We start from the raw sequence: 12,460 nt of genomic DNA on the forward strand, positions 1-12,460 counted from the left end.
CTTGCCATATTATAACCCTTATCCGACAGACATCCAAGACTTCTGAGATATCTAGTTTTGTTCCTTCTCTTTATTTAGGTTCAAAAAGTGTTCACTCTAGGATTCAGGATATCAGGGTTATCAGGCTGTGACAGTTATAGGGGCCTCTTGACATAACTCTGATCAACCAAACTTCTGCAGGACATCTGCAGTTGAGAGCTTTCTAAAGTGGGGAGCTGGATGCCACCATGCACGGGTGGGATGCTGACAAGTTGAAAGGTGGGCCTGGACAGGAAAGGATGTGACAGTGGAGTTCACCACCAATGGGAGCAGCGCAAAAACAACAAAAAAAACCCCATCAAAGATCAAAAAGTGGCTGCAGGGAACAGTTTATATCGTAACACTACGTTTCTGTTCAGCTATTTGCATGTTACCTCACTCTTCTCCATAGCCTTCTGAAGGACAAACAACGGCATAAAGGGAAAGTAGCCCACAAACTGGTTGTTCGTCATTTTTCTGGCTCTACCCACTGGTGACAGTAATGCAGATGATGATCTGCAAAAACTGCCAATAGCTTCTGCACAGAGCAAACGCACACCCATGCTGGTCCCTTGAGATCTAGACCAGTACGCATCTTTGTATCCTTTACTAAGGTAGTCTTCAGAACTGAAGGATTAGTGAATAGTCCTACTAGACCCAGGCTGAAGGCTCTAAAGAGTCAGGGATCCACTTGTATTAAGAAGCTGGAAATGATCACAATAAACCAAATGGGAAAAAACACAAGCGTAAAGATACCAACTGAACTCAAAAAGACTCCGACTGTACAACATGAAGCAACATTACCAACATGACAGATAAAATAAACAAAACATGATTCATAATGACCTTAAAGAGATGCAAAATGACACAAGGTGAAGTTAACTATTTGCACGATACTCAGATGAAGATGCAAAACACATTTCATATGTTTATATTTCCATGGTTTCTGGTTGATCTGTGTCTCACTCTGAGTGTTGGGGGTATTTTAGGTGTCCGTGTTTTCTGATCTGTCTATACCTGAGGCCAATATAATGTTGCCCCTTACCACACGGCCTCCAGGGTCACGGAGTAGATTAGATTAGATTAGATAGAACTTTATTAATCCCTCGGGTGGGTTCCTCTGGGAAATTCGATTTCCAAAAAAGCACAGCACCGACAGAAGTTACAGAGTTACAGAATATTATATATATATATATAAAAAAACACCCAGCACGCCCCTGCGGGCGGTTTATCCTTCAAGCTCGGGTCCTCTACCAGAGGCCTGGGAGCTTGAGGGTCCTGCGCAGTATCTTAGCTGTTCCCAGGACTGCGCTCTTCTGGACAGAGATCTCCGATGTTATTCCCGGGATCTGCTGGAGCCACTCGCCTAGCTTGGGAGTCACCGCACCTAGTGCTCCGATTACCACGGGGACCACCATTACCTTCACCCTCCACATCCTCTCGAGCTCTTCTCTGAGCCCTTGGTATTTCTCCAGCTTCTCGTGTTCCTTCTTCCTGATATTGCTGTCATTCGGAACCGCTACATCGATCACTACGGCCGTCTTCTTCTGTTTGTCTACCACCACTATGTCCGGTTGGTTAGCCACCACCATTTTGTCCGTCTGTATCTGGAAGTCCCACAGGATCTTAGCTCGGTCATTCTCCACCACCCTTGGGGGCATCTCCCACTTTGACCTCGGGACTTCCAGGTTATACTCGGCACAGATGTTCCTGTACACTATGCCGGCCACTTGGTTATGGCGTTCCATGTATGCCTTGCCTGCTAGCATCTTGCACCCTGCTGTTATGTGCTGGATTGTCTCTGGGGCATCTTTACACAGCCTGCACCTGGGGTCTTGCCTGGTGTGATAGACCCCAGCCTCTATGGATCTTGTACTCAGAGCTTGTTCTTGTGCTGCCATGATTAGTGCCTCTGTGCTGTCTTTCAGTCCAGCTTTGTCCAGCCACTGGTAGGATTTCTGGATATCAGCCACCTCCTCTATCTGCCGGTGGTACATACCGTGCAGGGGCCTGTCCTTCCATGATGGTTCCTCGTCTTCCTCCTCTTTCTTGGGTTTCTGCTGCCTGAGGTATTCACTGAGCACTCGGTCAGTTGGGGCCATCTTCCCAATGTATTCTTGGATGTTCGTTGTCTCATCCTGGACTGTGGTGCTGACACTCACCAGTCCCCGGCCCCCTTCCTTCCGCTTAGCGTACAGCCTCAGGGTGCTGGACTTGGGGTGAAACCCTCCATGCATGGTAAGGAGCTTTCTTGTCTTTATGTCAGTGGCTTCTATCTCCTCCTTTGGCCAGCCTATTACCCCAGCAGGGTACCTGATCACGGGCAGGGCGTACGTGTTGATGGCCCGGATCTTGTTCTTACCATTCAGCTGACTCCTCAGGACTTGCCTGACCCTCTGCAGGTACTTGGTGGTTGCAGCCTTTCTAGCGGCCTCTTCATGGTTCCCATTTGCCTGCGGGATCCCCAGGTACTTGTAACTGTCCTCTATGTCTGCAATGTTGCCTTCTGGTAGTTCAATCCCCTCAGTTCTGACTACCTTCCCTCTCTTTGTTACCATCCGACTACACTTCTCCAGTCCGAACGACATTCCAATGTCATTGCTGTATAGCCTGGTAGTGTGGATCAGTGAATAGATGTCTCGTTCACTCTTGGCATACAGCTTGATGTCATCCATGTACAGGAGGTGGCTGACAACTGCTCCGTTCCGTAGTCGGTATCCGTAGCCAGTCTTGTTAATGATCTCACTGAGGGGGTTCAGGCCTATGCAGAACAGCAGTGGGGACAGAGCATCTCCTTGGTAGATCCCGCACTTGATGGTGACTTGTGTTATGGGCTTGGAGTTGGCCTCTAGTGTTGTACGCCACATCCCCATTGAGTTCCTGATGAAGGCTCTTAGGGTCCCATTGATCTTGTACAATTCTAGGCATTCCAGTATCCAGCTGTGGGGCATTGAGTCATAGGCCTTCTTGTAATCAATCCAGGCAGTGCACAGGTTGGTCAGTCTGGTCTTGCAGTCTCGGCTGACTGTTCTGTCTACCAGTAGCTGGTGTTTTGCACCTCTGGTATTCTTGCCAATTCCTTTCTGTGTCCCACTCATGTATTGACCCATGTGCCTGTTCATCTTAGCCGATATGATGCCTGACAGGAGCTTCCATGTAGTACTGAGGCAGGTTATTGGTCGGTAGTTGGAGGGGACCGGTCCCTTCTTGGGGTCCTTGGGGATCAGGACCGTCCGACCTTCAGTTAGCCATTCCGGGTGTCTCTCGTTAACTAGCAGCTGGTTCATTTGTGCTGCCAGACGCTCGTGGAGTGCAGTCAGCTTCTTTAGCCAGTAGGCGTGAACCATGTCGGGCCCTGGTGCTGTCCAACTCTTCATACTGGAGACCCTTTCTTGGATATCTGCCACTGTGATGGTTACTGGACCCTGTTCAGGGAGGTCGCTGTGGTCTGCCCTCAGATCCACTAGCCACTGAGCATTGCCATTATGGGTTGCGTCCTTCTCCCATATGCTCTTCCAGTATTGCTCCGTCTCCAGCCTTGGTGGTGCTGTTCTCTTATTATTGTTCCCTTGCCACTGAGAGTACACCTTTGCTGGTTCTGTGGAGAACAGCTGGTTTATTTTCCTGCCTTCTATCTCTCTGGTGTACCTCCTCAAGCGGCTGGCCAAGGCTGTGAGTCTTTGCTTGGCAGTTTCCAAGGCCTCAGGTATGGACAGCTTGCTGTATTTCTTATGCACCTTCTTTGTCGCACCTTTCTGCAACTCTGTTAGTTGGCTAACCTCCCTCCGTGCTACTTTGATCTTGCCCTCTAGCCTTCTTCTCCATGGAGGGTACTGCCCCTTGTGGCTGTTCAACTTGTAGCCAAGCATCTCACTGATCACTGCTGCCGTATTGTAGATCAGCCTGTTAGTGTCGGTAATAGTGGTTGTAGGTATTGTCCGTAATGCTGCATTAACATCATCTAGCAGACCTTCTGAGGGTACTTCACGTAATCTTGGTAACCGGCTACGGGAGATCCAGGTTTCAAGCTTGGCCATGATCCTATTTTTCAGGTCAGTTCCTCTTCTCCTATCGCACTTGGGGCTATGTACCCAATCTCGGGTGGGGGTGATGATATCTCCCCCCTGACCTGGCGTCCTGACTCCTCCTTGCCGTGGCATTTGTGTTGTACCTCGTCAATCTATATATATATATATATATATATATGTATGTATATATATATATATATATGTATGTATATATACACATATATATACATGTATATAATGTATATAAGTATACAATGAAAATAGCGCATATTTAAAACCAAGCCATACCCAGGAACTGCAGTCTTTCACAAGCAGAAGACATTAAGGATGAAATCATTTCGAGAAACAAACTAAGTGCATTCCCATACGTATCTACCCACTGCCTACCCCGGGCTTTCCAGCTGTCAGTCTAATCACTCTGCTTCACCACAGATTTATTCGTGGCTTTTACTAGATGCTTAAAGCAAAGGGGTCAAAGTTTTCAAAGGCAGACCTAATAATAGCTTTGACAAAACAGGTTGGGGCATAACCAGAAATAATAGAAATGTTAATAATTTAAGAGCAAGCTGAAGGCAATAGCTTTATAACTTCCTTGAGAATATAACAGGAAATGCAAACTGAGAGTGCAAGAAGACGTCTTGTAGGCTGCTCAGTGCGAAGAGGATCCTTATAACCGAATCATCCCGAGTGACATCAAACTTAAGACCAGACAATATAACCAAGGTTTGCCATAATCAGTTTTCCAACCAGAAACTAATGAGAATCTTCCAGTCTTCCAACAGGGTAGCGGCTGGATTTACATATAGGATGCAGTCGATTTTGTTTAACTAGATTGGCTACAAACATCTAATTGAAGCCAGGCTGAGATGTTACACTCTTACATGTGATGACGTTTCTTACATGTGATTAAGTTGGCTGCAGTTTCTTTCAGTTTCTTCCAAATATAAACTTAATTGCGCTGCAATCTCACCAACTTCTTGTGCTGATGTGATGAGCTTCATAGTGGGAAAACATGCCCAGACTTCTCAAAAGCAAACATAAAACTGCGTCATATTTTTATCTTCCAAAAAACAATAACCATTAATCTTGCATAAAGACTGACATACTTCAAATTGTAATGTACTAGTGAGGTATACTGTATATCAAAGTGTAGCGCAGTACTGTAGGTCTATTTAGATTTGTTGTCTTCTCAAAATGTATTTATGGCCAAATAAACAAATAAATCAATCAAGAAGATAGACACATGAATACGTGGGATATAAAGGTTTATGTGGCTTCTCTTTCACAGCCCCAGCCCTCAAATTCCTCCGGCAGAGTCACTGTAAGAAGTCTCTCGACTGCATTAGCGGAAAAGAGCTCCCAGTTTGTGGGCAGAGGAATGCAGCTCGCATCTTTGCCATAGCAGCCGTAAAGGTAATGTGCTCGCGTGTTGGCGCTTGTCGAGGAGAGTGCACCTCCCTCTTCTGTATTAATAACCGCATGTCCTATTGCTGTATCAACTGGGCTCTGTTTTACTAGGCCTGGGTTTGCTTATGGGAAGACAAGATGATGAACGCCCCACACCTCTTCCTTTAATTTACACAATAACTTCCCCCAAAGTCTGTTTCACTGAAGTATTCCCCGTCCATGAATTAAAAACACCCATACAACCCCCACTATGTCATCCCCCACATATTATAAATGTCAGGAGCATACTTTAGCAAAGAAAAAAAATACACGTGGTGTAAAGAGGATCAGCAAGAGTATTGCATTTATGACTGAGTACGAGGACATTTTGTGCACAACAAAAATAGTTAAAAATAGATCTGTTTACCTTTCAGAGTATTAAATTATGCTGCCAGTGAGTTCACAAATCTTGACAGGAAAAGAGCTGACTGCTCCTTTTTTTGGGGGGGGGGGGGGTTGAAAAAAATGTTTATATAAGAGCATCACCCTTGACAATTGACTTATACATAGAAGGAATTGTTATTAAGATACAGTCAACTGTCAGAATCGTGCTGTGAAAGAGAAAATCACCGGTGATGACAATGATGGCTTCCTTTCTGTCTAATATAAACATACCAGCATGATCACTTTTTCCCCCTAGGGCAAAGTCATTGTTCCATTTTGAAAGCTCTCTGTGAATGCTTGAAACGCTGCCTTGATATTTTTTCCCTCTGCTCTTTATTTGCTTGTAGCCAGGTGATGTGCCAACCTGTCACATCAAGCACACACAGCCTTATTTCCTCAGAGCAAAGGTCAAAACAATCGTCACGGGATGGGTGTGTGTGTGCGTGTGCATGTGCGTGGGGGGGTTATAGATCACACTCACGAGTTTTAGTTTGATAAATTAAGTTCAAACCAACTGCAGAAAGAGTCTCTCTCAAACCTTTCTGTAACAAATAAACGACCTATTTGCAGAAGCAAGAGATCTAAAATTTATGTGTGAAAACAAAAGATTTTGAATCCGTCTAAATGAAACGTCTAAAAGGTCTAGGCTGTTGTTCTATTTTGGATATTACGTGAAGTTGAGCTGGTTTGATCGTGGATAATAACATGCTAATCAAAACCTAAAACAAAAACAGACCTTTTTTTCCTGTCCCAAATCATGTCACATCATATTACATGACTGAAAAAGCTAAAAGACCAAAAAAGAACGTTATATTTCCCTGCCACTTGGGGCCGCCAAAGTGTAGATGTGTTGGTTAAGAAATGTTTCATTACTGCATGTCCTATTTTCGAAGGACAAATACATTTCCAATGTCTCTCTAACCTAACAACAACAGAAATTACAAGTTATAATACTGACCACATGTGTTATCTACAAAAACGTTACATAGGGTTAGAACATAATAACATCTGCTGGAAAGGGTTTAGAAAAAAAACTCAACACACAGATGTCTCTAAAATCACACATCCCTTTGGGTCATAAGAAAAAAGAGGGCGGAAATGTACATGCCTGCAGAGACATGACCTTACATTTCTTTCCACCAGAGACAGTGCATGAAAATATTGTCCTCGGTTAGATGTCCTGCAGGTAAACCCCAGGTAAAACACAATCTGACTGATGATGCCTGATTTGACTGGACTCACAAAGTCTCGCTGAACTTCTCGTGTCAGCAATGCGCTACTAAATATTGGCAGTCATTCTAAAAGAAATAAATTTAAAAAAAATTAAAAATTGCAAGAACAATCAAAGTAGACATTTCTAAAGAAACTAAATAAATAAAGTGGTTGTGCTTGCCATCACTGCTTCTAGCTATCAAAACTGAAGCTGTAGAAGTACAGACTTGGCCGTTGTGAGTAGAGTGATATAGTCAATCTGACAGTAGTGCTAGCATTCCCTGAAGGCAGTTTAAAGAACAGTGTAGAATGAGATTGCATAATCCATCCTTCAGTCTCATGGAAAAGAGAGCCTGATCTCTGAGAAAGATACTGACACTTCCAAGTTGTCTTTAGAGAAGCATGTGGAGTAACGCTCTTGGCAGAAACGCAGGTGATTGTATGAAATGGAAATTTGTAGCTTAATTGATACTAGTTGCTACAAGCCGTAATAACAGAGAAAGTGATGAGGGAGTGACAAGGCATGTATGAATTTTAAAAAAATGGATATGAAAGTTTGCATTGTGATACATTTTTGAATAGATTTAACAGACTTTTTCGTTTTTGGTCTTCTCATAAAAAATTCAAACAGTAGAAGACTTTAGACCTGCATGCAGAAGGCATGCAAATGTGAAATGTGCTTACAAAGCTTGAATAAAAGGCACCCGCAAACTGGCAAACACAGACAATCACAATTTATGTTGCATAAGGTTTAAATATTACACGTTGTGCTCATTTCCACCTTCTTATTTTTATTACTGAACTCTCAAAATAATTATTGTGTATCTCATAGCGCAGTCCCTCCTTTCATTTTCTCCCTGTAAGTCAGCTCTCATCTGGCTGACTGCACCCCAGAAACAGAACAGCAGGTGAGTGCACTGTGTCTCTGAGATGACCAGATTTGGGTTAACGCCGCTCAATGGCATCACACAGAGCCAAGAGTAGAAATACTGTCTGAAATTGAGAGTTTCATGAAGTCTTGAATCTGAGCTTTTGGCTATGGAGTACTCGCACATATGCAAAACTTATTATTTCAAACTTTGGTCATGTTTAATCCACTATTGTAATTGTATATATACAAGAGAAAGTATGGTAAAGCAAAGAGGGTCTTTTAAAATATAACTGCTGGAGCTCAAGCAGAAGCTGCCAAACTATCGTAAGGATCCGATAAGCCTCTGGCTTGTCTAGATATATATTGCATTGTATCTGCCAGAAATATTCAGTTCTGCCATGGTTTAGCGATCAAGTAAATCCAGGTGAAAGCTGCAGAATGCTAATTCTTCTTTCAATAATACAATAATATAAAGGAAAGCAAAAGAAAAAAAGTGGAAAATGTAAGAAATGACAGAAATAGATGGAGAAACGTGCTGAAAATAAAATGGTTAATATCCTGAACCAGGAAAAATGATTATCCACTTTAGTTTGCATCCATCCATTCTCATCCGCTTTATCCGAGGCCGGGTCGCGGGGGCAGCAGCCTAAGCAAAGAGGCCCAGACCTCCATCTCCTCAGCCACCTCCTCCAGTTTATCCGGGGGAACACCAAGGCGTTCCCAGGCCAGCTGAGAGATATAATCTCTCCAGCGTGTCCTGGGTCTGCCCCGGGGCCTCCTCCCGGTGGGACATGCCTGGAACACCTCGCCCAGGAGGCGCCCAGGGGGCATCCTTGTCAGATGTCCGAACCACCTCAGCTGGCTCCTTTCGATGTGGAGCAGCAGCGGCTCTACTCTGAGCCCCTCCCGGATGGCCGAACTTCTCACCCTATCTCTAAGGGAGAGGCCAGCCACCCTTCGGAGGAAGCTCATTTCAGCCGCTTGTATCCGCGATTTCGTTCTTTGGTAGTTCGCATTATTTCTAATATAATTTTGCTCTGAAGTTTTGTTCAGCCTAGTTCTGTTAAACTACGTGTATTTGGGGTTAAACTCTGTTACTGGTCAACTGTATAACACGACATCCTGGTTTGTGTTACAAAAGTATTCAGTTTCCTCAAAAGACGTTTTGAACTATTTAAGGTCCCTCTGTTTTTTTTTTTCAAGGTTTTACAGCAGATTGTTTGAATGTAGAAGAACAGCTTGTGCCTATTAGATGCTATCTACAGTTCCTCCTCTTCCCCACTTCCATTTCATGTGTTGTGAAAACAGTTATTTGTGTACAGTGGTGTCTGACATGCAGCTGTTCGTGTCTTTACGATTTGCAATGAACACAATCTCTGTAGCTTTAAGTAGTATTTTAAAAAATATATTTGTGTATGTTTTAGCTTCAAGTCCTCTGAAGAGTACAAATACTGGAAGTTATTTACTGCAGATTTCTTAGCCCCATACATTTCTTCACACACACACTATAAGATTGTTAATAAGGCAGATGGTGGTACAGTACCCAGCACAAACAGCCTATGCTGTGTACCGCTTACACTCTCTTCAATGGGGGTACAAATGCACTCAAACAAAACACACCTGTTCTCCTCAGAGCGCAAACACGAACACACACACACAAAGGCAGGATGCAGTCCTCACAGCAGACTGAATTCTGTCCCATATCGCGTGACACCTGGATTAAAGAGAAGGGCAATATTTCCCTAATGGCTGAATGTTGTGGTTGGCTGGCACATGCTGGGTATGGATACCTGCAGTCTCACATGTGTACAGCCCACCTGCTGTGCGTCTGTGTGGTTTAACTCTTATCGTAAGGCACTGACTGACTAATGAAGGATTAAAGGGTCATTTCATTCAAATTAGATAAGTAAAACATATTTCCACTCACCCTGGTGCCATTAAAGTTCGCAGGGTGTTTATATATGAAAGCTTTGAGAAGCCAGTTTCTTATTTCTGCCTTATTCTAAAGCAATGATGCCATTTTAGGGAAAAAAATAGCCCCACTTGCAGAGTTGAGGATATTGAACGTGAAGTTGTGATCACCTGCACTGGAGTAGGGAAGAGCTTTTCGGTGTAGCTGAGCACAAACATCCAAAAACACTAGGCATGGCTGCCCACCCTCCCCACTCCCATTACAGTGAAGATGCGGGCCTGAGTAGGTGTCTCTTTGTCTCAGCATCTCAGATCCTCTCTTTTCTTTGCCGTTTCCCTTTTATGCACAAACACGTGGGCTTTTGAAAAGAGATTCAGGGTTTAACTTTTTCGTTTTTTCTCACTTAACCGCAGTGGTGACACTTTGAACCCTCACGTAGTTGCTAATTACTTAACAAAGCAACTTTTATAGAGGCAGCTGTAGTTGATCACACTACAATTACACCACACCCAAGCCCATCTTTTCATAGGCATGGTTTGCTCAACTGGCACGATATGGATCACCTAGTGAGTACGCTCAATGAGGAACTAGACACCTGCTTCCCTCTGGGCTTTTTGGGCAGAGGCCTTGGTCAAACACGGGTCTCTTTAATGTGTTTAGCAAAGGTCATTCACCTGAGTGAGTACGGTTTAAATCTTCTGTTAAACAGAAAGACTCGGTTCATAGACTTCTTTCTAGCTGTTGTCAAGCATATTTCGTGGAAGTGACTTGGACTGTAGAGGAAGGGAGAGCTGCAGGATGGGTGTTTATTCCCTTTTATACATTTCTGCTTCCTGCAATTTTAAGAGTTATGAAGATCACTAGAACTGGGAAGTGTTCGTGTTTCTTGTCCTTGCATCCTTTTGTTGATTTGTACCATTTAGTTTTTACCTTTTCAAACCGGTTTCTAAAGATGATCTTTGCTTTTAGTGCCCTTTTTTCTTGGTATCTACCTGTCTGATGCCTAATTTACTGGTAATGGATGCCGGTAACTGAAGTGGAATTAAATACTGCAAGTCAATACTCCTATTTTCTTGCCACACTTAGAGAAAGTTGTAAGCCTACTTCTATAGCACCTATATTTGAACGTGTTTTCAGTGGGATTTCAATGTGCAAGAGTGTGTCAATACCTCCAGGCTGGTTCAGTCAAACCCTGGACTGGAATTCAAGTGAACTACAATAGGGGGATTTCCACGTGCTTCGCAATCGTCTTGTTTGGAACATAAAATTGTGCGTCATCCCGTGGCTGCATCTGCTAGTGCGCCTCACTTCCTCGTGGCTAGGGGGCAAAAACTCTTCAGCTGGCAGTGAAGTAATGCTTGACTCACACTTCAGGTAAAAGCTTAATCAATTTATATCATTATGAGTCTGGCTTTGAAGTTAATGCCTGGACTTCAGTGCCACCCAGTGGAGACTACAAAGGTGGATGGTTCGTCACCTTGGACTTAAATTTCTTTTAACAGCCAGATGTGTGTTGATAATTCTGTGAATGTAGTCAGAACAGATTCTTGCAAATATTTTAAAAGAAACAAAGCGTTCCCTAACCTCAGCTCTTTGGCAATGTTAAGGAACTTTACAAAGGACTGACTCAAAATATAAAGGTTGTGGAACTCTGGTATTTGGAAGCATCAGGAGATATATAATCAGAGTTTTCATTTAGTCTGTGACAAAAAGACCAAATCTGGCGAATTTTGAAAGGTAATGTAGCCCATATGCTTCATAATTGTTTCTTTATGCTGAAATTTCACAGCCATGTTATCAACAAAGGAAACTAACAATAACATGGATAAATTGCAAACAAATGTAAAAGGTTAATGATAAATGTAGTGTAAAAGTTCATGTAGTGATGAACAACTTAACATGCTTAACATCTGACAGTCACTGGTGTTTATGCTTAGTTTCCAGTACATGAGGTTTAATGGGGGTGGTTTCTTCCCATCAACCTTAATCGTGTGACAAAGCGAATTTATGGGCATAATAAGTTCCATGTGAACGCAGCATATTTTCGATTCGTGATAATAAAAATACACTTATACCTCAGTCATCTTATATACAATATATATGGTCCAACAGTCATTTTTTGCAGTTAGGTCCAGAATTTGTTGGAAAAAGATCATTCCTGAATATTGTTTACAAAAACATAGAGGGACATTTTAATCAAAGCGCAGCATCAAGTCAATTAAACTTCTGGGATATTGATCTGGTGGGTAAAGAAGCAGAGGACGTTATTAATCATTTTAAGTGATTCGGTGTTGACGAAATTGCCAACAATTCTCCCACTAGAGAGGCAACAATGAGACAACCCCCAAAACAGGATTGGTTTTCCAGGCGGAGGCCAATGACAGCGCTTTCTTGTTTTTTCAGTAGTTTTGTATTTTGCTCGACATGGTATTATGATGCAATACCTGGGCCCTGCATTGGTTTGTTGGTTTCATCTCATTTTTTCCTTTTAGATTTTCTTTCTAGCAAAATCTAATCCGGCCTTTCAATTCTTGAGTGTAACCAGTGGTTTGCACTTTGCACCTTATGTAAACCACTGGTTTAACTCTG

The sequence above is a fragment of the Rhamphochromis longiceps genome, linkage group LG2, assembly GCF_057381845.1.
Source record: "Rhamphochromis longiceps isolate RC_006_pf linkage group LG2, R_longiceps_female_GT1.1, whole genome shotgun sequence".
In the NCBI taxonomy this organism is placed as follows: Eukaryota; Metazoa; Chordata; class Actinopteri; order Cichliformes; family Cichlidae; genus Rhamphochromis; species Rhamphochromis longiceps.